This window comes from Macrobrachium nipponense, chromosome 2 (genome assembly GCF_015104395.2).
Source record: "Macrobrachium nipponense isolate FS-2020 chromosome 2, ASM1510439v2, whole genome shotgun sequence".
Taxonomy (NCBI): Eukaryota; Metazoa; Arthropoda; class Malacostraca; order Decapoda; family Palaemonidae; genus Macrobrachium; species Macrobrachium nipponense.
In genome coordinates this window covers 119,344,875-119,372,309 of record NC_087201.1, presented here as the reverse complement: position 1 = coordinate 119,372,309, position 27,435 = coordinate 119,344,875, and the positions used below count along the sequence as shown (strand labels likewise).

At 37.9% G+C, this 27,435-nt stretch overlaps 1 pseudogene; it reads right to left on the bottom strand.

Annotated features, from left to right (window-relative positions):
- Positions 1 to 27,435, bottom strand: part of LOC135221288 (transmembrane protein 214-like) — a 324,587-nt pseudogene that overhangs the window by 203,951 nt on the left and 93,201 nt on the right.

The window sequence follows — 27,435 nt, the reverse complement described above, 5'->3', positions numbered from 1 at the left end:
CACACAGGTAAGCTTAACGATGATGTGTTTGGGTGCTTTGGCATAACAGTACGGTAAGTTTTTGTTTTTATTAGTGTATTTTACTGATTACATTGAGGAATACTCTCTCTCTCCTCTCTACTCTCTCATCTCTCTCTTCAGACTCGTCTCTCTCCCTTCTTCATCCTCCATCGTCCTCCTCCTCTCTCTCTCTCTCTCTCTCTCAGGAAAGATACCGTCAATTCAGTTCAATTTATCAGTATCTTTTCTTGGAATAGACATAGTAAATTTGTTTAGGACTGCAAAGCTTGGGCATATTGTCAATTATTTTATTGAATCTTGGGATTTTTGGTTAATCTTGGGATTTTGTTTCCATGGTTCAACTCTTGGATTAGTAAAAAAGAACATGCGATTATTTGAGTACCAGTAGCAGCAGCCTGCCAGCGCACACCCAAATGAATCGGGTAAGTCCCTAGCACGCCAAACAATCGTATTTACAAAATGAGCGGAGCTCTTCTGGTCTGGGCTGTTTTGGGTCCGCACCCAACAATGTTTGATTGCATATCTGCCAAATTTGAAATTTAATCAACAAAAACCCCCCCAATGAAGGGGGGGGAAATAAAACCCTCTTTCTCCCACTTACAGATATCAAAATATTATCTTTTTTCCGTTGCGCAGAATTCTAAATAAACTTACGTAGGTTCAACGATTGATAAAGTTTTTTTTTTATGCAATAACCAAGAAACGGAGTCAGATTTTCTATCAACAATGGGCCTCTCCAATTTTTTGGTGGCTGTTTTGCGAATATTCAATTTCAACCAGTTTCCCGCACGTGTGTTTAAAATCCATACTGACTGTTGACAGTCTGGAGGCCAGTTTCTCCCCGTTCTACACATATCTTTGATTTCTTAAATATCGTAGGTATAATAATAAATTTGGTGAGCAAGGAAATATTGAAACTAAAGCATAACAGTAAGTTTTGACGAGTGAGAAAATTAAACAATCGTATACAGACAGACTCCTCCTCTCTCTCTCTCTCCTCTTCTCTCTTCTCTCCTCTCCGTTCTCTCTCGTTCTCATCTCCTCGATCTCCTCTCATCTCCTCCTCTCTATCTCTGAAGAAAAATAATAGATAGAAACAATGACTGAATATTGCTTGAATGCGATATGGCAAAAGTTTTGGCCTGACTGAACAGTGTGGAGTGAACTTTGACACCGAGACTTTACAAGTTATTCCTCCATCAGCCCATGGATAGACATCAACTTCACAAGCCGAGAAAGGGCAATCGTATAACCAAAAATAAAAAAGGTATGGAAAAAGCGAATGATGGGCCTTATGTTGTCCCAATAAAAAAACAAAAGCTTCTCAGCTCGGGACAGCTGTAAGATTTTATGGAAGAGAGGAGAGAGAGAGGAGAGAGAGGAGAGAGAGAGATAGGAGAGAGAGAGAGAGAGAGTAGAGAAGAGAGAGAGAATGAGAGAGAGAGGAGAGAGATAGAGAAGAAGAGAGAGCAGGGCCGAATCGGAAGGAGAATTAAAGTACCTGGAATGAAAAACCCCACCTTATAATCTTATAATTATATCCTCGGGGCGGTTTGTCTCAATACATTCAAATGGTCCTGTACCACACGACCCGGGCCAGTTTTGTTTGGTTGTTTGTAGAATTATCATAAGGGCAAGAATCTTTAAAAGCCCACGCCATGGGAGCTTCGCCACGGTGACAAGACTAATGCCTTCCATTGATGAATTGACGATGTCCTATACGAAGATGCCAGGAGATGAAAATGAAATGATCAAGAAAGATCTGGGAAGATGACGAATTATGAATGACTGCCTTGATTGGCAAAGAATTCAGAGCAGTTATTTGATGATACTGGACCCGGAGTAACCGACTTTGGGGATTTTTAGTTTTAAGATTTTTAATTTTGATGCATTTTTTTTTTAAGCTTTAATAAAATTTTCACTTACCTGCGTATCCTAAAAGAATGAAAAATAATAGTTTCCAAGTAACAAATGTTTTCTTTTACTGAGCAAAACAAAAAGTAAAAAATCCTTCGGTGTTGGGTGCCTTAATCCAACTGATTTGGAAATTAATAAGATTGGTTTTTATTCTTATAGTCATAGAACATTTTAAAGTTAAACATGTTGTATAAACCAAAATAATGCAAATGGCGCACGATCGCTCTTTTGTTGTATTTTTAAAATACAATGGTTAATATTGAGAATGCATTCAATATTATTGGAATAATATGTGGAGTACCAAGTAAAGCATAACTTTTTAAAAAGATTCTACTGTTTTCCTCCGGTAGTTAACATATTGCGATCCTGGCCGATTTGGGAAAGCCATAGACGGTACGCTAATTTTAATGCCCGCCGTTGTATGATTGCGACCCTTTTAAAATTAGCCTTTAACAAAATTAGGTTTCAAAAGTCGCATGATCTTGCGAGTAATTATATCACGGTACATATAAGGGGCTGTGGAACCAGTACCACCGTTTTGGAAATAGTGCCCCTCATGAATTGACGTATATGTCTCTTTCACTTTTGTGAAGATGACAGAAAACAAAACTATAGGATTTTTAACTTTTATTCTTAGAGGTTTGTAAAAAGAAAATTACCATAATGGGGCTATATACTGGGGCTCTGCAGCCTATAAACGTACATTTTTTTATTTTTAGCAAACAGAGAGAATTAATAATGCATTAACAATTATTAAGGATTTCAATGTTATGGATATGGCCGCAAATAAAGAAGAAATGGATGAATACTGGATAATCTTTTATACTTAATTATTGAAACATGGTTTGGGATGCTGTGGAATTTAGAGAAGGCCAGAATGAAAAGGAAGGGTGCTCTGGCCTCTAAATTACTTTTTTGAACAGACTTTTTCATGAACATTATCCGCATGATAAACTACAGTGTCCTGCAAATACTAACTAACTTACAAATACTACACGGTACTTAAAAGCCAAAGGTTGCCACTGAAAGCTTGGGTTTATTTTGCATATCCTCAGTAATATTTCAATTTTCTTAAAAAATATGCAAGTACGTACCTCACTTTTCAAATTCATTCTAACGACTAGTAGGGATGAAAAGCCAGGAAGTTTTTAGAATTTCTCATGTGTTGCATGCTTTGTATGTTCTTTTCCAAGTTTTGCATGTAATGACTTTCCTTCTTCTTGAATATTTACCTTCCTACTGCCTTCCAATCATCACCACCTTGTGGGCATCCATTAGAGTCCCAGAGTCAGAAACACTGGTATCTTAACTTTTTCATTTCAAATTTTCAAAACGAAGATTCTTATGTCAGATAACCTTAATGTCGTAGCAAATATTGGTCCTGTTCCAATGTACAGGTCGATCGTATCTTTGTAAATGGCTACATTTTATTTTCGATTCTACACAAACTTTGAATTGTGAATATTTACCAAGATGATCTATTAGTCTATGAACTGTTTTTCACAATGGCTTGATTGAAACTTTCAGGCGCAAAGGTCTGTATTACCTCTGTGTTCATCTTATCTCTGCTATGACATGACTGGTAATGGACTTTGGTTTGTAAAACGGTCTCACGACATTAGACCTTTGTGTCTAGAATGGACCTTGGAGTTTTATCTGTTTTTCCTCTGCCTAGGGAAAAGTGGTCCTGTTTGTAATTTTGCTTCATCTTTCCTGAGCCACTATAAATAGGGAGTGATGCCCACTCTCTTCCAGTAAATAATACTGAAAAACTTTTTTATTTCCAGGGTAAACTTCCTGGGGTTGTTCCTGATGTAACCCGAATTTTCAAGGGAAAATAAAAACATGAATACTGCCTGTCTTGCAATTCTAACTTTTTTGACGACCTTTTCCTCAGAGCTGTGCCTGCGAACAAATTTGCTGACATTAGCTGATGCATTTAGTCCTTTGGGTTCTAAAGATCCCCCTCCTGGCTGCTAAACACAACTTCCATCTGTCTCAGGAATGCCAACTGCTGAGAAAACCATCAGTTGCATCAGATTCATCATTTAGTAAATCATCTGAACTGCTGCATCCTAAATTCTTTAGCTGCAATAATCTTTATAGGTTGTTTTTTGTTTCTTCCAGTATTTTTCTTCTTTCTTAAATGTATGGCTTTTAACATTCTAACCAAAAAAATCTTCTCCTGCTGCTGTAACTTGCTGGTGTCTTCCTGATGTTTTGGAACTCTGTCTTTCGACCGCATAATCTAGTGATAAGAGTATTAGGGCTCGAACATTATGAATATCTGCAAGGTAACTTCTTCCTTTAGTAGCATCAATAGGATACCAACCAGATGAAACAAGATCTTTGAAGGCTGGAATTGGCAGAAGTGGGCTTTTCTACCTACCCATGTCTATTATGTTACCAATTCCTCACATTCAAACATTATTAAGAAGCTAATAACTTTCAACCCAGCACTGGGAAACCACTCAGCTCATATACATGATAACATGAATTTTTGTTCCCAAAGTTAAAATTGTTTTCCATGTAAAATTAACAATTTGTTCATTTTGAACTAAGGCGACTCAGAACCTCGTAGGCTTGTCACTAAGGCAATACATTCAATTGCACTCATATTACTTAGTTTTGGAATACCATTCTAATAATGTTTGTATAACTGTTATTTTGATTCAACATCACAAAAACATAACTAAAATCGTTCTTACAACACTGAAACATCGTTTCTATATCAAGAGTATATTCCAGAGTGTAAAAAATTTAAAAAATTTCATTTCATAGTTTTAGACACGGTTATTCCTTGCAAGTTTCTCTGTCTGACCATCCAACAATTTTGCTTTTTTCTTTGAAAAAAAAAAAAAAAAAAACACACTTTTTGGTGGGAATCACTCTCCTAAAGAAGCAAAACTTCATACGAAAGAGTTTCAAATAGACAGTGGTGGAATGGAAATCCGATTTAAACCACTGCACTAAAATAATCAATTAAAATAACTGCTGTAGAGTCACAGGGTAGTTCCCTCTTGCAAGTCCTCGATTTTTTTTTGTAATTTCTTTTAGGAACCACCTGGTATTTTGGGACTTTCCACTAAAAAATCCATGGAAACTGTTTGCTAACCTACTCTCTCTCTGTCTCTCTCATCCAACTCTCCCCCACCCCTCCCCCACCACTAATCAAGTATGTTAACCCTCTGAAGACATAGCCTAAATCTAGCAGTTTCTAATACCCTCAGAAAAACTTACAAGTGCCCTTAAGAAACCTTAATGTGGTAGTTTCCTCTCTTACGTTTACCTTTGTACTCATGCGCCTAGGAATAGTTGTGATTTAGCAATCCTAGGAAACCCTCTGTTTACAGTTACAGAAAACTCAAATTTTTTCTTTTAAAATTTAAAATTTACTTTATTTTATTTTCAGTAAACTCCCAGTTTTTCCCAAGATCAACTACACAGCATCCCTTTCAATAAAAAAAAGTAATGTACCTTACAGTAAAAATGCAACTCCTAAATTTAATAAACTGAATGAAAGTTTTAGTCCCCATTTTTCAACAGTTATAAAACAAGTTACCTTTCCTATTATAATAGTGCTTTGTATCCATATCCTTTCTTTGTTAAGGGACAGTTTTGTAATATAAAAACCCCCCAAGTGTCCCTAAGTACTGCACTCTTTTACTAATGCAACCAAATGCCCAGCTTTTTGCTGAAATAGTATATCCATCAAAGAACAAATTTGTATTACCAGAAAATAATTGGATAGGTAAGTTTTCATTTAAAAAAGAAAAATGACAAATTTTTTATCAATTTGTATTTTTCATAGCTAACAAACCTGAGGTCTTAATACAGTGGTCCCCCCCATATTCGCGGGGTATGCGTACCAGACACCCCCATGAATAGTTAGAAGAACCCGCGAATGTTTGGAACCCCTATAAAAACACTAAAAACAGCCTATTTTGTTAGTTTAAGAAAGTTTTATCAAAACAAAAAGTGCATTTTATGATGAAATTGATAAAAAAACAGGAATTTATGGATATTTCTCATAGAAAAATACCGCGAATGTGCGAATTTTCCGTGAATAATGCGGGGAAACATCCCCGAGAGAAATCCGCGAATGTGTGAGTTCGCGAATCCGGAGAACGTGAATACGGGGGGGTCCACTGTGCGATAAATCTTCTAGCATCAGCTGGAAACTGGTTAAAAAAAAATAAAAGATTGTAAATGCAAGGAATCTGTGGCATCTGGCATCTGGCATGCATGAGTCTTTCATCCAACCCAGGATGAAAAGTAAGAGAGGTGGCTAGAGGTGGGCAGTCAACGTTAAAGACCTCAGGTTTGTTAGCCATGAAAAATACAAATAGATTAAAAATTTGTCATTTGTTCATTTGCCGAACAAACCTTTGGTCTTAACAACAGGATAAGCTCATACTTAAACTAATCCTTTATAATAATAATAATAAGACTCATACCTTCATACTTGGAGGGAGGTATGAGAATCCTGAACCGACTGGGGGTTCAACACACCCAATCATTCTTCTTGGAAATTAGATTGCTAAAGAAGACCTAAGCCTTTGAGATGTTAGATATTTGGATATCTAACACTCAGTCCAATGGGTTCAAATACAATGAAACATAACCAGATTCATTGCATTTACGGAAGTCCAAAAGAACTATATCTTTTCAGGTAACATACCATGTCGGCCAGAATAAATGGGTTTGCCACCACTCCTCACTCCCCTTGCTTAGGGGAGGAGTATAGTTACTGAGAAACATAATTGCATGTTGCATGGAACATGAAAAGTGCTGTAACGGTATGGCTGTAATGCTCACCTGCATCAAACTGGTTCCAGCATATAATGTGTCTATTCTTCAAACTGCCCCACAGGAATGAAGAAAGGAGATAAGGGAAAGAAAAGAGGCAGTCAACTCCCTCATTCCCTACTCCACACAATCATCTTAGGCAAGATACAAACTGTCCCTCCAGGGGCACTGAATAAGTCACATTTGTTGAACAGCCACCGCTGGACTCTTGGAAACATGTCCAAGGACCTGTGGGCAACGTTCTTCATGCAAAAGAAAGCGAAAGTGTTTTGAGGTAGTCATGAACTAGCATTCACAACCTATGAACAGATAAGTACTACTTTAAAATGCCAAGGAGGAACATATTCCTCTGGTGTTATGAGCTTCAGCATGCACCTAATCGGTGGGAGAACGTGACGATGAGGAGTCAACTTGCCTAAACACCTTGCGTAGAACAGGATACCTCTTCCTTAACCTGGCCTGTGTTCACAAAAAGTCTACAACACCTAACCTCTAGGAGACTGAAACCTGAAGCTTTCCAACCCTTCCATGGAAGCGTAGGTCAGAAGGAAAACTGCTTACAGTCAGTTTCCTAGATGATTGATGCATGGGCTTGAAGGAGGTTGAGGGAGAAAACTCAGATCCAGAGTAAGGTCCCATACTCAGTACCAGAGTAAAGTTCCTAACAGGAGGTATGAGCTCCCAAGGTGAACAAGACTGCCCCAAGCTGTTAAACCACTACGAGGATTCTGAGGGTAAAGAGAGGTCCGCACCCTTCATATAAACCGAACACGAGCAAGACCTGTAGCACCTTGCCAGTACAAGAGATGGTACTTCCTCTGTTCTGGAAAACATTCAGATGTTCTTATCAACCGAACAAGAACTCTGAGTGGAGAGAAACCCTTTTGATCTCACCAATCACAGCAACAGACAGCTCACCCTGCATATGGCTGACAAAGATCCTCCGAAGTAATAGTCTTATATGCGAGTCACTGTTTTGCAGGAAATATCTCATAAGAGATACTGGACCAGTTCTATTCATGAATAGATCAAGATCCTCGTGATTGGAGGCATCTCTCCACAAGAAACAGGTGAAGAAAGTTGTGCTAGGGAGGAATCTCTCTTGACTACTCAGCTTGGGGTTAAGGCGCTACTACGGTTAACCATAGACTTTGGAGCTTGACAAAGGAGTAGCCCATAAATCCCTCTCCCTGAATTGTTCATGAACTCCTGAGCCTCCTCCAAAGGTTAGGGTGCTCATACTGAAGAGCTCCTGACCTCTCAGGGGCATGGAGCATGCAGGACAAACAAGTCCAGGAGCTGAGCGCAATTTCCTCGAACTTAGAATATTCGAGGAAAGTAGGTGTGCCACTCCATTGTTCTGCCTCCCAAAGAATTCCCAGAAGGCATTAAGGAATTGCCTTCTCCAATGAACAATTCTGGGACCATGAACAGATAACCCCTAGCTTCCTGTTGAAGAGAAGAGGTCTAACATTGGTTTTTCCAAGTAGGCAGAAGAGACAATAGGATAACCCAAGGGGATGTCCTATGACAAAAAGCTCAGCACAGATACGTTCTAAATATCCTACTGTCAACTTGTGCATTGCCAAAGTTATTGCACTGCAGACACGGGAGAAGTTCTCGATCTGCCCAGGAAACGTGCATCTCCAACAGCGGAGACGTCCAATAAGGTGATACCTTATGATGACATACGGTCAGTAAGCTACCCATCAGAGGAGACGTCCTATGATAATTAAGACACGGACAACCCCCCTTTGACTAAGAAACCACCATGGTGGAACCCCTGAGCACTGTATCACAGTTAAGATGGATATTAACTACTTCAGAGATAAGAACACTAGAAATTTGAGTTACATTACTGAACTGGTTACGTGGACAAAGTAGGTAGGTTAAGCTAGGAATCGAATCCAACCTAAATGTTTTTCATGAAAGTACTTTGATATGGTAGCCTCGTTTTATTTTTTCTCATCTTTCGTCATTCCTTTTCCTCAAATGGGCAATGACTTCTGTTTATATGTTTATTTCTTTTAAACAAAGCCTTTTTTATTCTACTTTTATGTTTATTTCTTTTAAGGGGGCCGGCCGGCTAATGCCGTTTTTTAACGACAGGACTTTGACATTCATACCACTTAATAAGGTGACTTGGAACATCTCCAAACCGCATATGATTTTCGCCTCTGACCTTCGGTTTTGTGACGCCAGGACAATTTATCCCGAAAATAACCATTTTTCAAATTCTATCTCCTCCCTTGATATTTAATATTAAGACCTGGGATTACTACCATATATAGACCTGATGTCGACCTCCAATCAAATGGAGTTTTTTTTTCTAAAAGTCATTTTTTTGCTAGATATGAATTTTTCAATATGGTAAAAAAATAAACCCTATAAATCACGAGAAAAAAATTTATAAAAAAAGACGAAACAAAAATTGGAAAAAAGGGCTCTATTTGATTGTTCTATAATGTCTTTCTGAGTTATATACCAAATTCCAATGTTATAGCTTCAAAACTAAGTGAGGAGATAGATTTTGAAGGTCAAAAGTATAGTTTTGAGATACAGGCGTTCAAAGTTTTCCTTTGTATTTCTATAAAGACAATGTTAATAAATAATGATTATTATGAATGCATATTTCTTTTTTGTGTATTAATAAACCAAAACTATTTTATTTATCATAATTTAATCATAAATGATGATCCCTTTGCTCATATATCGTAGCCTGGGGCACTGAGGCAAGATGGGGCACTCCTTCCTACGTAACCCCCTCTCTCCCCTTCACTAACTCGGCTTATTACAGCGAATTTTCTTCTGTATGTTAGCGAGATGTTTTCCTTGTATTTTCCTCTTTGGCATGATGACATTCTTGCCGAAACAAAGATAAACAAACGTAAATGTAAGAGAATGTCAAAGGTGAAACTCGAAGGTGTACTCTCTTTTTACAAAGACAATTTAATAAATCATGATTATTATGAATTTCATATTCCATTTTGGGTATTAAAAAACCAAAACTATGTTATTTATCATAAATGAAGATCTCTTTGCTCAAAGATCGTAGCCTTGGGCACAGTGTGACGTGTGCTGTCAGGCAAGAAGGGGGCGTTACTAGTCAACCCTCCCCTCTCTCTTCACTAACTACGCGTATATTAAGATATTCTGTAATAATAATTGAGCGATTTTTCTTCGTCTGTATGTTAGCGGGATGTTTTCCTTGTCTTTCCCTCATTGGCATGATGAACTTCTTGCCGAAACATACATAAACATACGTTTATGTATGTTTTCGGCATACATAAACGTATGTTTATGTATGCCAGATACTCGCTTCAGTCTTCAGACGCTTCTGCGAGCCACGGAATCTCTACAGATGCCATTTCTCACAATTTCTTTGCCAATAATTATCAAAATTTACGATAACAGAAGAAATATTGCATTTTCTTGTACGGATGAATGTTTTAGGCTTATTGAGTTATGTTTACTAATTACCCTGTAACTATGAAAGTAAGAGGAATTTTGACGAAATATTTTGTATACGTATTCTCAATTGCCATATGAAGCTCCATGAATTTTTTCATGACTTAGCATTTTTTCGCCCTATACCACCATATATAGGGGTTCCGGCCGGCCCCCTTAAACAAAGCCTTTTTTAATCTACTTAGTTTTACACCATGGTATTCTTGGATAGGTAACTTTAATGCATAGTGGTTAAAAACATAATAAATAATAAACAATTTGTATATAATATTAAGGTCATACTCAATAACGTATTTGATATCTCACTATTTTAAATACAGTATAAAATAATGAAATTTTGAAAGTAACATTCATAAAGACCCACTAACAAACTCACTCACCCCCTATGGTACTCTGGACCCCTTGGTGACCCATGGCTGCTTGCACCAGACCTCTCCATGTTCCCCTATTGAGTGCTGATTCTATAGTTATTCTGGGATCCTCCATTCCCAGTTCTCTTATATCTTAATGCATTACCTCTCCATCTAGTCTTCGGTCTCTCCACCAGGCTTCTTCCTTATATTGATCCCTCCATAACCACTTTAGACATTTTTCCCTCTTCCACCCAAGCCACTTGTCCAGCCTAACATATCCTCTGTGATCTTATACTGTATAGCCAGTTATTAGCTGTCATCTGGTTAAATCTTTTATTTCTTCATTAAGTTTTCTTCTCCTGAAAACTTCATTTGTGTTGTAAATGGGCCCTGTTACTCTATGCAAAATGCTCTGAAAAAAACAGCAGTTACTGTTGTTGGCATTTAGTCAGCATCCAGGTCACGACCTATAGGACTACTGGCCTGATAATGGTGTAGTGAATTCTTAATTTGGTAGACCTTGTAAAGCTGCTTCTCTTTAAAAGATGTTGTACAGCATCTACTCTCTGCTATAATTCTTTCCAGAACCTGTCAGTCTTATTTCTGGATGTTAACATGTTTCGTCAACTTCTCGATATTTACCTTAGTATTTTGCTGTTGCTGTTGCTGTTGGTTGTTCCTTGACAAATATAGTCATTTTGGTTTTACTTTCATTGAACTCTAATCTGGTGGTATTTTCTTTGAATGGTATACAAATGTTCTATATTTTGTTAATCTGCATCTATGAATCAATATTATCTGCAAATACAAGAACTTTGGCAAAATGCAAGAAATTTAGCAATTGTATCTCCCAAGATGACTCCACCCTCCGCTTCATCAATACTCCGCATGTTTTTATTAATTAGATTAAACAACTATTCCAGTAGAAGACTTTTACAAAGATGATAAGCTTTTCTGGTATATCAAATTCCTTCATAATATTTCACAAAGATGGTCTAAGGATGCTATCATATGCTTGTTTAAAGTCTAAATAAACCTGCCACAAATCTGATCAATTGTTGACCTTCCTTTTCTGAATCCATACTGATATTAACCAAATGCTGTCGCTACGCAAGGTTCTAATTTATCGTTTATAATTTGGGCTAGTAAAACCTTATAACAGGTTGGCAGAAGCATAATCTCTATAATTAGCAGTTTGACTTATTCCTTTTTAATGTACCAGAAAAATGTTGCCCATTTTCTAAGCTGTTGGTTTCTCTTCTACTCTCCAGATCTTTACTATAAACTCAAAGATCTTGAAGTGTAACATCTTGCCACCAATCTTAAGGAGCTCATCTGGTATGTTATCTAAATCAGTTGCCTTATTCTTCACATCTATCAGTGTTGGTTCCTCACTCAAATCTACTGCCTGCATATGTCTCCCATAGGGTTTATTGGGTCTTCTCTGTTCAACAGTTCACAGAAAAAGTTCGGCCACATCTCAAGTACTTTGTGTTCCTGTACACTCATAACTTCTTGGCATTTTTCACTACTCTGCTTCTTGCTTGGTATGCTTTCTTTATTTTCCTGATACCCCTACAGCCTTCCCTCATCCTACCATTTCTCCTGTTTCTGTTCATGTTTTCCAGTTCCTCTATCTTTCTATTAAGGTAGAAGAAATATGGATGGATGAATCATTGCTGAAGAATATGATGGATGAATCATTGGCAGAAGTATAAACAGAATAGGTGGACTTGTGAAGAGGTTAATATAGAAGAATAAAACCCTGAGGAGCATTATTAGACAAGGAGAAGTGATACCAAGTTGTTCCTTTGAAAAAAATGTCAAACAAGCTGCAATTAACTTTGCAGGGGAAAAATCAAAAGCAAAAGTCTGCCTAACAGGCTATGGCATACATGTCAAATACCTTTCATGTATCAAGGGCAAGCATATACATTTCTCTTGAGCCCTATATAGAAGATTACCCAACCTCAGTAAGACAGAGGATTCATTGGTAGGTCCTGTTTTAAGGAACCCACATACTATTCCAAAAGAAGTAACTTGGATTTTAAGATAATACAGAATGTGAGTTAAACTGGTTTTGAATACTAAAGTGATAGAAAGATGAAACATCATCAAAGGGGACAAGAGCAAGATTTAATCATTATCATTATCATTACAGGAATGAATTATATCTATAACCTCCAATGCACTTTCTCCATGAATTCTCTGTAGTCTGTGTCTTCATCTATTCCTTTTTCCAAGATTTTTTGGGCATTTTCTAGGCATTCCCATGAGTCCCTGTTATGCTACTTCATTACCTACTACTCTTCTGAGTAAGTGGCCCTTATCCCTTGTCGACGCGGGAAAGTTTGGGCATCTTCTCTGCGCGACTGTTAACAATATGTCCGCTGCGCGATGAAAAACAGCTGTTTTTGTGGTAAAGAAAAGTTTGGTAATTGAATTTCGGGCCACTCGATGTAAGACATAAGCGTATACTCTTGTCCCATAAAAAAAAAAGAGAAAAAAAAATTTATTTACGAGTGAACAAGTTCCCTTTTGTGGGCACTAAGGGTGATTTTGGACTTTCCCTCCCTATTTCCTCTCTCCCTTCATGACGAGCAAGAAAAAGGAACCATTGGCTCGGTTTCCCGCCGCCTGTCAAGTGCGTGGGAGGGAAGCTCGCTTTGTGTTTTAAACCTAGAAGCAGACGGATGTGCATGGCCTTGAGGAAATTAAGCGATTTAGGAGGTAAGCATTGCAGTGTAACTGAGATTCTATAAACTAAGAGCTAAGAGAGGGTGTTGCTGATGAATAACAGTTGATAGCTAAATAGAGAACGTGAATATGATGGAAATATAGGCTCGTTAACAAGTGTCCTAAAATAGAGAAGTGAAATATGATGGAAATATAGGCTCATTTAACAAGTGTCGTTAGGGGTCATGTGCACAAATTACGATGCCGTTCCCCTTCAGGAATGTAGGCAGTGGACCACGAGGGGATTAAGACGGACGGTCCTTACGGTGGGAAAGCAAACGATTTGGTAAGTAAGAGTATTATTTTGTTAAGAGATCGCTCGTGACATTTTTGGTTCCTCGAAGTGCATGGTAATGCCTAGGTATATTTCTTAAGATTCTATGTGCAATTATTGTTATTTTAAACCATGGTGATCACTGAGAAATTGATTCTAATGTGAGTAAGGGATTTACCTGTCTAGTGTTAGGGAGTTATCATTTAACTAAAATGGCAAAATTGTCACCACTGTGAATATTTATGTTCGTTATTTTTTCATTTTTTTCAGTGACCGATTGTAATAAAGGAAACTATAAGACAGTCGCGTATCACTCAAACCCACGTTGGGGCGCCCACACCCTTCTTACCACATACCCAACTGATAGACACTTCATGTCTCCACAACCTAGTTTGTAATATGATATTCCCAATGTACTTCTGCATTAATCGTAGTTTTTTTTTTCTTTTCAAGTACCCAAGTCTCTGCTGCACAGAGGCTTCATCAATGCACCAAACATTCATCATATACACACTAATGTGATACTCTTATTTCTAGGATGTCTAGCAACCTCCTTCCATTTTATTCAGGCAGTTGATCTTCTCTTTTTATTACTGCTAAATGCTAGTATTCAGACTCAGTGGTCTTGTTCAACTGCTATAAGTGAAAATAGGATATGACTTATTCATGCAACAACTCTTTCACTTATATAACTAACAAACAGCAGTGAGAACAGACTGAGAATTATTTGTTTACCAGCTCCCTCAACCAGACTACTGAAAATCAAGAAAAACAAAAGGATAAGAGTAAATCATGCACCAGCTCCCTCAACCAGAGAACTGACAAGCAGTAATTGAACTATGGATTTAAAGATAAAAAAAATTTGTATCTAAACAGACAGCATATACCTCAACAAAACTTAACATTATAGCATAAAGGTTTGGATTTTAGCTATCAAAGCAACAAAGAACCTGTGAAAAATCAAGGACAAAGTATTAGGTCAGTCACAGGATTTGTTCTTCCATGAGAGGTGACAACTGAAGCAAGAAAAAGTTGTGGAAGCTGGGCAGCTAAGCTGGAAAACACCAAACAAAATGGAGAGGCAGAAGGCAACATGCACTGGGGGTTGAAGGGATCTACAAAGCAGCAAGGTAACTTAAGTTCCGTATGCAAAAAACAGCAAAAGTCACAATGTAAGAGGTAACCACCTACTGGGATGAGTCACTGGCAGAGAGGAACAGGTTAAGTAACAGGTATAGGACTATTCAAAATGAATTAAGCAAAGGTAATGTTTACAAAATGTAATCTTGGTTGGTCTACCCTTCAGAGACAAACTAATAGTTCTCACAAGACAATGGTTTAATTCCATAGGGACACTTCTAAATTTTTACTTACATTGGTAGCTTCAGTGCATCTCCGAGTCCTGGAACCGATCAATTTTATGAGTCATCTGTTTTGTTTGCTTCTGAAAAAACATTTAAGCATCTTCTGGATTTCGACTTTGTTGGGTTTGGAAGACTGACTCAACATATCCACTTCAGCAACTGAAAGAAAAATGATATTTTTATAATAAAATAATGTTTTGTTTATACAGTGGGGTCCCCATATTCGCGTTCTCCGGATTCGCGGACTCACTGATTCACGGATTTTTCTCTGGACCATATCTACCCATTATTTGCGGTGAATTCGCCTATTCGCGGGATTTTCCGACGATAAATAATCACTAATTAGTGTATTTTGATGTTATTTTCATGCCTAAATACATTTTTATGATACAAAATTGATTTACTGATTTTAAAATATTAATATTGATCAAATCTGTATTAGTAAGTTTAATAAGATTAAATGATATCACATAATAATAATAATTCTCTCTCTCTCTTACAAAGATGTATGCTTTTTGTATGATAAATGATTTACTAATTTTCAAATATTAATATTAATGTAAAGAGCAATCACTTAATAAAGAATACTACAGTGAATTAGTAAGATTTTAGTTTATAAATTTTAAAAATTATATAAGAATGAAGGAAATCCCAGTCTTCACACATCTTTCTTTCGAACTCCAGGTCTCTCTCTCTCTTTACTGAGATGAGAGATTTTTATGGTACATGTATGTATAATATGTTTATTAATATTTTCATATGATGATAATAATAATAATAATAATAATAATAATAATAATAATAATAATAATAATAATAATAATAATAACAGAGAGGACGGAATGGGTAGAAAAGATTAGACAATGAATGGAGCCAGATACAGAGAGAACAAACATCCCCTCCATGAAAGCCTACAACACCAAGAAATTAAGGGAGAAAACAAGTGAGGTCAATGAAATAATGGGCATAATACACACCACCAGTATCACAGAAACAAATAACTTGGCATATGCAGGAGCAAGATTAGTAGCAGAACTGATGGGATTCGAACACCAACACCACCAGCCACAACCAACCCTACAGAAACCAAAGCAGCAACCTCCTTGGAAAAGGCGCCTGGAAAAGCAAATTATGGTGATGAGATCTGACTTGAGTAAACGGAAAGAGATGGCAGTAAAAAGGCTAAGAAGCAAGAAAACAAGGGAGGAACTCAACGAGAAATACAAAGTACAAGAGAGGGGACTAAACAACACAATAGAAGTGGTAAAACAGAGGCTTAAGGCCAAAGCACACAAGATCCAAAGGTACATGAACAGGAATAAGGGATACCAACAGAACAAACTATTCGGAACCAACCAGAAAAGACTATACAGCCAACTAAGAGGGGAAGACAACCACCCAGAAATTCCTGAAGCCGAACCAAGTAAGAGACTCTGGGAAAACATATGGAGCAATCCGGTATCACACAACAAACATGCAACATGGCTCCAGGAAGTCAAGGAAGAAGAAACAGGGAGAATAAAACAAAGATTCACAGAGATCACAACAGACACAGTCAGACACCAACTAAAGAAAATGCCAAACTGGAAAGCCCCAGGTCCCAATGAAGTCCATGGATACTGGCTCAAAAACTTCAAGGCCCTACACCCACGAATAGCAGAACAACTCCAGCATTGTATCTCAAATCACCATGCACCCAAATGGATGACCACAGGAAGAACATCCTTAGTACAAAAAGACAAGAGTAAGGGAAATATACCCAGTAACTAAAGGCCTATCACCTGCCTACCAATAATGTGGAAGTTACTAACAGGTATCATCAGTGAAAGGCTATACAACTACCTAGAGGAGACAAACACATCCACCAACAGAAAGGCTGCAGAAGGAAGTGTAGGGGCACAAAAGACCAGCTACCTGATAGACAAAATGGTAATGAAGAACAGTAGGAGAAGGAAAACCAACCTAAGCATGGCATGGATAGACTATAAGAAAGCCTTCGACATGATACCACACACATGGCAAATAGAATGCCTGAAAATATATGGGTCAGAGGAAAACACCATCAGCTTCCTCAAAAATACAATGCGCAACTGGAATACAATAATTACAAGCTCTGGAATAAGACTAGCAGAGGTTAATATCAGGAGAGGGATCTTCCAGGGCGACTCACTGTCCCCACTACTCTTTGTAGTAGCCATGATTCCCATGACAAAAGTACTACAGAAGATGGATGACGGGTACCAACTCAAGAAAAGAGGCAACAGAATCAACCATCTGATGTTCATGGACGACATCAAACTGTATGGTAAGAGCATCAAGGCAAGGAAATAGATACCCTAATCCAGACTGTAAGGATTGTATCTGGGGCCATCAGGATGGAGTTTGGAATAGAAAAATGCGCCTTAGTCAACATACAAAAAGGAAAAATTAACGAGAACTGAAGGGATAAAGCTACCAGATGTGAGCAACATCGAACACATAGATGAGACAGGATACAAATACCTGAGAATAATGGAAGGAGGGGATATAAAAACACCAAGAGATGAAGGACACGATCAGGAAAAAAATATATGCAGAGACTCAAGGCAATACTCAAGTCAAAACTCAACCCGCCGGGAAATATGATAAAGCCATAAACACATGGGCAGTGCCAGTAATCAGATACAGCGCAGGAATAGTGGAATGGACGAAGGCAGAACTCCGCAGCATAGATCAGAAAACCAGGAAACATATGACAATACACAAAGCACTACACCCAAGAGCAAATACGGACAGACTATACATAACATGAAAGGAAGGAGGGAGAGGACTACTAAGTATAGAGGACTGCGTCAACATCAAGAACAGAGCACTGGGGCAATATCTGAAAACCAGTGAAGACGAGTGGCTGAAGAGTGCATGGGAAGAAGGACTAATAAAAGTAGACGAAGACCCAGAAATATACAGAGACAGGAGAATGACAGACAGAAAAGAGGACTGGCACAACAAACCAATGCACGGACAATACATGCGACAGACTAAAGAACTAGCCAGCGATGACACATGGCAATGGCTACAGAGGGGAGAGCTAAAGAAGGAAACTGAAGGAATGATAACAGCGGCACAAGATCAGGCCCTAAGAACCAGATATGTTCAAAGAACGATAGACGGAAATAACATATCTCTCATATGTAGGAAGTGCAATACGAAAACTGAAACCATAAACCACATAGCAAGCGAATGTCCGACACTTGCACAGAACCAGTACAAAAAGAGGCATGATTTCAGTGGCAAAAGCCCTCCACTGGAGCCTGTGCAAGGAACATCAGCTACCTTGCAGTAATAAGTGGTAGAAGCACCAACCTGAGGGAGTGATAGAAAACGATCACGCAAAGATCCTCTGGGACTATGGTATCAGAACGGATAGGGTGATACGTGCAAATAGACCAGACGTGACGTTGATTGACAAAGTCAAGAAGAAAGTATCACTCATTGATGACGCAATACCATGGGACACCAGAGTTGAAGAGAAAGAGAGGGAAAAAATGGATAAGTATCAAGATCTGAAAATAGAAATAAGAAGGATATGGGATATGCCAGTGGAAATCGTACCCATAATCATAGGAGCACTAGGCACGATCCCAAGATCCCTGAAAAAGGAATCTAGAAAAACTAGACGCTGAAGTAGCTCCAGGACTCATGCAGAATGTGTGATCCTAGAAACGGCACACATAGTAAGAAAAGTGATGGACTCCTAAGGAGCAGGATGCAACCCGGAACCCCACACTATAAATACCACCCAGTCGAATTGGAGGACTGTGATAGAGCCAAAAAAATAAATAAATAAATAAATAAATAAAAAAAAAAAATAATAATAATGATAATGATAATAATAACTGTAATTACAAAAATCATATGGGAAAGTATTTTACAAATACTACGATAATCTCTCTCTCTCTCTCTCTCTCTCTCCATCTCTCTCTCTCTCTCTTCGAGATATAAGTTTTTTGGATGATAAATGATTTACTAATTTTCAAATATCAATATTAATGTAAACAGCAATAATATAAATTCATTAAAGAAAATACTAAAGTGAATTAGCAATATTTTAGTTTATAAATAAAAAAATTATGTAATAATGAAAGAAAATGCATTTTACCCCATGTCTTGTCTTTGAACTCTACATAGCCAAGCTGAGTTGGCTGGGGTCCAACAACTGTGTTGCCCTCTCAGGATCCTGTAAACTCTCTCTCTCTCTCTCTCTCTCTCTCTCTCTCTCTCTCTCTCTCTCTCTCTCTTTTACTGAGATGACAGAATTTCTATGGTACATACCAGCCCGAGAAGAGTCTACTTGAGACCCAGAGGTCTGGAAAAACTAACCCCTATTAATAATAATAATAATAATTCTATGGTACATGTGTATGTTTATTAATATTGTTGCATAATAATAATAGTAATATAACTAATTTCAAAATTCATATGTGATAGTACATTAAAGAGTACAATAATCTATCCATTTCACTCTTTTAAATAAGGATAACCCTCTCTCTCTTTTGCCAAACGAGATACTAGTATGTCCTAGTGGTAACTCTAGCCCTCTGTTTGAGCTGGAAATGTATGTGTAAGTATGTATGTGTAAGTATATCTTTAAGGACAGTACTACATTTTATGGTAAAATAATAATATACAGTACCTAGTTTACAAATAATATTAAGTTTAATGAGATAAAACAGTAACAATAACATTCTCTCTCTCTCTCTCTCTCTCTCTCTCTCTCTCTCTCTCTCTCTCTCTCTCTCTCTCTCTATGTATATTTATTTTTGTTTTCTAGTGTAAATAAATGATTTACCTTATAACTAATTTTCAAATATTAATAAGATTAATTAAAAATAGCGATTCCCAGTCTTTTTATCCATTTGGAGGAAGGTGGGCGGGGGAGTAAATGACAGTTTGATATACAAATTGGCGGAGGGAAAGGAGTCGGAGTTATTCTCTCTCTCTCTCTCTCTCTCTCTCTCTCTCTCTCTCTCTCTCTCTCTCTCGTCTCTAATTCTATTTCTCTCTCGCTGAGTTCCATCTCATCTCATGTCTCAGAAATAATTCATAATTTCACTCTTGACGTCAGATACATGATGTTTGCCATTCAATGCTCTACTCTCTTCTTCTCTCTCTCTTCTCTCTCTCTATCTCTCTCTCTCTCTCTCTCTCTCTCTCTCTCTCTACATGTCTCAAAAGAAATTAATATAAAAATTTCATCTGACGTCAGTAATGATTTGGTTGCCATTCAATGCTCTCTCTCTCTCTCTCTCTCTCTCTCTTCTCTCTCTCCTTCCCTTCCTATCTCTCCTCTCTCTCTCTCTCTCTCTCTCTCTGTATTGGCGGGAGGTATATAATAATGGTAAAATGTTTAGATGACTTTGAAATTATATTAATAATATAACCTCAAGGATTAATGCAGTAATAGGTTTATAAGTTTTAGGTATATTTGAAGTAGGATGTTATTAAAGGTATACATTTGGTATCTGAACTTTCAAGATAGGCAGTTATACACATTTTTAGTGGTGGTTTTAACTATTTGCGGGTTTTAACTATTCACGGGGGTGTCTGGTACACATCCCCCGCGAATACGGGAGGAACACTGTATATGGCCCTGAGCTGAAATAAAGGATATTATTATTATTTTTTGTTTTTTCTTTTTTTTCATTTTTTTTTGCTATTGTTACTATTATTATTTTTTTTTTGTTTTTTTTTTCTTTTTTTTTCTTTTTTTTTTTTTCTTTTGCTCTATCACAGTCCTCCAATTCGACTGGTGGCATTTATAGTGGGGTTCCGGGTTGCATCTTGCCTCCTTAGGAGTCCATCACTTTTCTTACTATGTGCGCCGTTTCTAGGATCACACTCTTCTGCATGAGTCCTGGATCTACTCAGCCTCTAGTTTTCTAGATTCCTTTTCAGGGATCTTGGGATCGTGCCTAGTGCTCCTATGATTATGGGTAGAATTTCCACTGGCATATCCCATATCCTTCTTATTTCTATTTTCAGATCTTGATACTTATCCATTTTTTCCCTCTCTTTCTCTTCAACTCTGGTGTCCCATGGTATTGCGACATCAATGAGTGATACTTTCTTCTTGACTTTTGTTCAATCAACGTCACGTCTGGTCTATTTGCATGTATCACCCTATCTGTTCTGATACCATAGTCCCAGAGGATCTTTGCCTGATCGTTTTCTATCACTCCCTCAGGTTAGTGCTCGTACCACTTATTACTGCAAGGTAGCTGATGTTTCTTGCACAGGCTCCAGTGGAGGGCTTTTGCCACTGAATCATGCCTCTTTTTGTACTGGTTCTGTGCATATGGTTTCATTTTTCGTATTGCACTTCCTACATATGGGAGAGATGTTATTTCCGTCTATCGTTCTTTGAACATATCTGGTTCTTAGGGCCTGATCTTGTGCTGCTGTTATCATTCCTTCAGTTTCCTTCTTTAGCTCTCCCCTCTGTAGCCATTGCCAGGTGTCATCGCTGGCTAGTTCTTTAGTCTGTCTCATGTATTGTCCGTGCATTGGTTTGTTGTGCCAGTCCTCTGTTCTGTTCGTCATTCTCCTGTCTCTGTATATTTCTGGGTCTTCGTCTACTTTTATTAGTCCTTCTTCTCATGCACTCTTTAGCCACTTGTCTTCACTAGTTTTCAGATATTGCCCCAGTGCTCTGTTCTTGATGTTGACAGTCCTTTATACTTAGTACTCCTCTCCCTCCTTCCTTTAGTGTTATGTATAGTCTGTCCATATTTGCTCTTGTGTTTAGTGCTTTGTGTATTGTCATATGTTTCCTGGTTTTTTTTCTTTTGATCTATGCTGTGGAGTTCTGCCTCGTCCATTCCACTATTCCTGCGCTGTATCTGATTACTGGCACTGCCCAGTGTTTATGGCTTTATCATATTTCCGGCGTTGAGTTTTGGACTTGAGTATTGCCTTGAGTCTCTGCATATATTCTTTCCTGATCGTGTCCTTCATCTCTTGGTGTTTTATATATTCCTTCCTTATTATTCCCAGGTATTTGTATCCAGTCTCATCTATGTGTTGATGTTGCTCCCATCTGGTAGCTTTATCCCTTCAGTTCTCGTTACTTTGCCTTTTTGTATGTTGACTAAGGTGCATTTTTCTATTCCAAACTCCATCCTGATGTCCCTAGATACAATCCTTACAGTCTGGATTAGGGTATCTATTTCCTTGATGCTCTTACCATACAGTTTGATGTCGTCCATGAACATCAGATGGTGATTCTGTTGCCTCTTTCTTGAGTTGGTACCCGTCATCCATCTTCGTAGTACTTTTGTCATGGGAATCATGGCTACTACGAAGAGTAGTGGGGACAGTGAGTCACCCTGGAAGATCCCTCTCCTGATATTAACCTCTGTTAGTCTTATTCCAGAGCTTGTAAGTATTGTATTCCAGTTGCGCATTGTATTTTTGAGGAAGCTGATGGTGTTTTCCTCTGTGTGGTATCATGTCAAAGGCTTTCTTATAGTCTATCCATGCCATGCTTAGGTTGGTTTTCCTTCTCTTACTGTTCTTCATTACCATTTTGTGCCCCTACACTTCCTTCTGGGGGATGGTGCTTGTCTCCTCTAGGTAGTTGTATAGCCTTTCACTGATGATACCTGTTAGTAACTTCCAGATTATTAGTAGGCAGGTGATAGGACTGTATAGTTACTGGCTATATTTCCCTTACTCTTGTCTTTTTGTACTAAGGACGTTCTTCCTGTGGTCATCCATTTGGGTGCATGGTGATTTGAGCTACAATGCTGAGTTGTTCTGCTATTCGTGGGTGTAGGGCCTTGAAGTTTTTGAGCCAGTATCCATGGACTTCATCAAGACCTGGGGCTTTCCAGTTGGGCATCTTCTTTAGTTGGTGTCTGACTATGTCTGTCATGATCTCTGTGAATCTCTGTTTTATTCTCCCTTTTTCTTCTTCCCTGACTTCCTGGAGCCATGTTGCATGTTTGTTGTGTGATACCGGATTGCTCCATATGTTATCCCCGAGTCTCTTACTTGGTTCGGCTTCAGGAATTTCTTGGTGGTTGTCTTCCCCTCTTAGTTGGCTGTATAATCTTTTCTGGTTGGTTCCGAATAGATTGTTCTGTTGGTATCCCTTATTCCTGTTCATGTACCGTTGGATCTTATGTGCTTTGGCCTTAAGCCCCTGTTTTACATCTTCTATTGTGTTATTTAATCCCCTCTCCTGTACTTTGTATTTCTCGTAGAGTTCCTCCCTTGTTTTCTTGCTTTTTAGCCTTTTTTCTGCAATCTCTTTCAGTTTACTCAAGTCAGATCTCATCACCATGATCTGCTTCTCCAGGCGCTTTTCCAAGGAGGTTGCTGTTTTGGTTTCTGTAGGGTTGGTTGTGCTGGTGGTGTTGGTGTTCGAATCCCCATCAGTTCTGCTACTAATCTTGCTCCTGCATATGCCAAGTTATTTGTTTCTGTGATACTGGTGGTGTGTATTATGCCCATTATTTCATTGACCTCACTTGTTTTCTCCCTTAATTTCTTGGTGTTGTAGGCTTTCATGGAGGGAATCTTTGTTCTCTCTGTATCTGGCTCCATCCATTGTCTAATCTTTTCTACCCATTCCGTCCTCTCTGTTACTTCATCGGTGTTTCTTCGTGTGTTGTTGTTTGATACCTCATCATCCCTGTCGTCTTCTGTGGCATCGTCTCTCAGTTCGTCTTCGTGTGACATTTCCCTTTCCAGTTCTTCTCTTCCTGTGGGGAGCCAATTCTTTTTCTTCATGTTCCTTACTTGGGTCTACCAGCCTCTCTCATTCCAGATGTTGACCAACCTTCTTCTATGTCCTCTGTCCGTCGGGTTGCTTCTGATGAAGCATCTCCATATTTCCTTATTTTCTTCTCTTGTCCATTTCTTCCTTTGGCTTCTGTAGCTCCAATCTCAGGCTGTTGGTTACTGTCTTTGTGGTGGTCAGTTGCTGGATGACGACCTCCCAAGTACCTGACCGTCTTCCCCTTCAATTGGGTTGAATACTCTGCTGCCAGACAATGCTCCTCTGTTGCCAGAGGTTCCATTTACATAGTTGTCGTTTATTCCTTCATTTCTCAACATCATTGCTGAGTTTTGCTATTTAACCCATAGCTGGACCCTACCCCATCAGGGATAGGTACTGATAAAAGCTACAACCATGGGTTGTTGTTTTTAGTTGTATTGTGCATGAAATTGCGCACATTTCCATATATAAAACTTTACGTAACGGCTAATTTAAAATGGGGCAAACGTTACGACAATTTATCGGAAGTTACCGCGCGGACATAAGGATTTTTTTCATAAATTCACCATAAATCGAAATATTGTGCTAGAGACTTCCAATTTGTTGCAAAATGAAGGTAAATGATTGAATATTACTAGAATATAAGAGTTTTAGCTTACAATAGTGTTTTTTTACCATTTCAGTAGAGTCAAAGTTGACTGAAGGTTGAAATTTTAGCATTTATCGTTATTTATATGAAAATATTTCAAAACTGATAAAAGCTACAATCATGAGTATTTTTTGTTATATTATACATGAAATTGTACACATTTTTATATATAATACTTCATGTAACGGCTAATTTAAAATGGTGCAAAAATTATGTCAAAGTGACAAAATAATTTCTGAGATATGTCACTGATACTTGTTAGTGCGATAGAAAGATATTTGCGCTTCTGCGCCTGCATAACGATTGTAAACAAAACAAAGCCTTGATCCGTGAGCTCCCAGCATCCCCCAAGGCGCGTGATTCAAAAGTTTTTGCCTGGTAGGCCTGTAAGTATTTTTCCGCAAATTTTTAAAAAAACTTTTTTTATCGACGTACCATACGTCCAATCGGCACCCGACAGACAATTTATGTCGACGTTCAATACGTCCAATCGGCGTAAGAGGGTTAAAAAATAACATAAGTGTATATTTACCTTCTAAAATAACAGATAAATTTATATCAACAAGAGTTTAAAATTAAAGATTCAAAGCAAAACCAACTCTAATAGAAAAGAAATACCTAAACTGATGAGAACTTATACGCCCAAAAGCCGTCCCCCCCCCCCCCCCCCCCCCACCACCCACCCAAAAATTAACACCACTTTCTCCTCACTCATTTCAACCTCCACACTTTCAGTCTGCAAAGGAAAGAGATGAGTAACACAGGCATGGTACACAAAAGAAAATGTGGCACAAAACAAAATGTGTTGGCCCAATTGCAAATGTTTAGCCTCAAAGATTGCCTTAATGTTCACAAATTACTTTAAGGTAACTATATTTACTGGCAACTTGTGAATAGCCTACCGTCAGTAAACTAAATCCCAAATGCTACGAAAGAGCCAATGGAATGACGCAAAATTCAAGAATTACTTTGAAGGTAATTATTACCCATCAACTAGCATGCAGCCTAATCCGTTGACTAGCACGTAGCCTAATTCCAGTAAAGCAAATAATATATGCAAAGATTTTGGGATAAAGGAATGGTATAACATTCAAGAATTACTTTAGGGTAATAATTTACCGTAGGCTTGTGAAAAGCCTACATCCAGAGAAGCATCATGAATGCAAAAGAATTGCCCTAATTGAATGGTGTTACACGTACATTCAAGAACTACTTTTAAGGCAATTATTAACTGGCGACTTGCACATAGCTTAAGCGCGGCAAGCAAATCATAAGACGAAGTTTGGCTTAAAAGGGATGGTGTAACACTCACGAATTTCTTTAAGGTAATTATTTACCAGTGTCTTGCTAATAGCATATGGCCAGTAAACAAAATCTAAAATCAAAAAGTTTGGCCTAAAGGGATGATGTAACATCAAGATTACTTAAGGTAATTATTAACCAACAACTTGCAAGTAAAACATACAAAAGTATTTGGCATATCACAAATGCAAAAGTTTTGGCCTAAAAGGATGATTGGGGTAACATCCAAAAATTAATATCTTAAGACTACTATTTCCGGAGACTGCAAGTATCTGGCTTGATGAAAAACAATTAAGTAAACAAAAGACAAGAATCATCCGCTTGAAAGCTATCCGCTTGAAAGCCATGAATGTGTTCTGGTGGTTGTGTAACACTACTGAAATCCCTTGATATAACCAGAAAATAAGAACAAAATGCTGTCAGCATTTGATGTGTAGTGGAGCGTTGCAGAAAACAGAATGAAGTGATTAGATAAGTCATTCCAGTACTATTGCTGTTTGGGGGGAAGATGGCACTGTATATCTACACTGAGCAATAGAAGCGTTACCCTTCAAATTTAAATTCAGGCTGCTGTACATGGAAAACTATAGATATATAATTGTATTGGGTAAGTCTCACATACAAAAATTCCATTCAGTTATTGACAAAAATTAGATATTTAAATTTAAGGGTCAACTGTAATAGTGAAAAACTTTGCAGTTTTCCTTAATTGTTAGTTAACTACTATTGTTTCCAGAGGCCGTGTAATAGTGTTTTTCTCAAATATCCAACAAACCGGATTATGAATTTCCATGAAACTACAGCAATGAATGTTTCAAACATTGGCCTAATTTTTGGTGGTACAATGAATTGACAGATGTGCTTAATTAAGACGTTTACTCTTAGAAAAAAGAGGAACACTTCTTGCCCCTCCTTCCAGAGCGTTTCGAATAGTGGTACTTAATGACGTAACTGTGGACACAGAGGTTCCCCCAACCCTCCTTCGGTGTTTACACCTATGGCTATCCTAGTACTCCCCCCCCCCCCCCCCCCCCCGTCCTCTTGCCTCTTCTTTCGCCATTCTTTCTTTCATTCCATTGTTATTAGGCTACCGAGTAAATCCCTGTTAGGAAAGACTGTGTAATGCACATATAAAATGAGCCGGAAGAGCAATAAAATAAAATGTTTATGGAGGTAGATAATGATTAGATGGTTAACACAAAATTATCGAACATAATAGAAGAGGTTTAAAACAGGGGGTGGTGGGAATCACACTGAGAGATCTACTCGGAACTCCTACAAATTTTAGATTTGCGACTAAAAAAATAAATAAATAAATAAAATAAAATAAAATAAAAACATTAGTAGAAATAGAAAAAAAAAATTTTCCTTGAGAGTTTTATATTTGGAATAATGTTATTGGGGCAAGACTGGAGCAGGATTCAGAAATAATTTCACCGACTTCGACTCCTACCTCAGAGCCCTGTTAGTACATCCAAGGTAATCATCGGCAGCAGTTGTAGTAGTAGCTCTGAACTATTTCATATAGATTCGACTTTAGTCATGGCAAATATGTTACTTTGTCCTCGCCATTGCAAAACTACAATTGTGCTGAAACTCTTCACCATTTACAACAGACAGAAAGAAACCGACTGAAAATTAGTATAAATCGGTAAGAAAAGTATGACTTTAATAAGTACATGATATATTACAATATACTGCTAGCCATATATATATATATAATATATATATATATATATATATATATATATATTTGTTTATTTAAATTTTTTTTTTTTCTA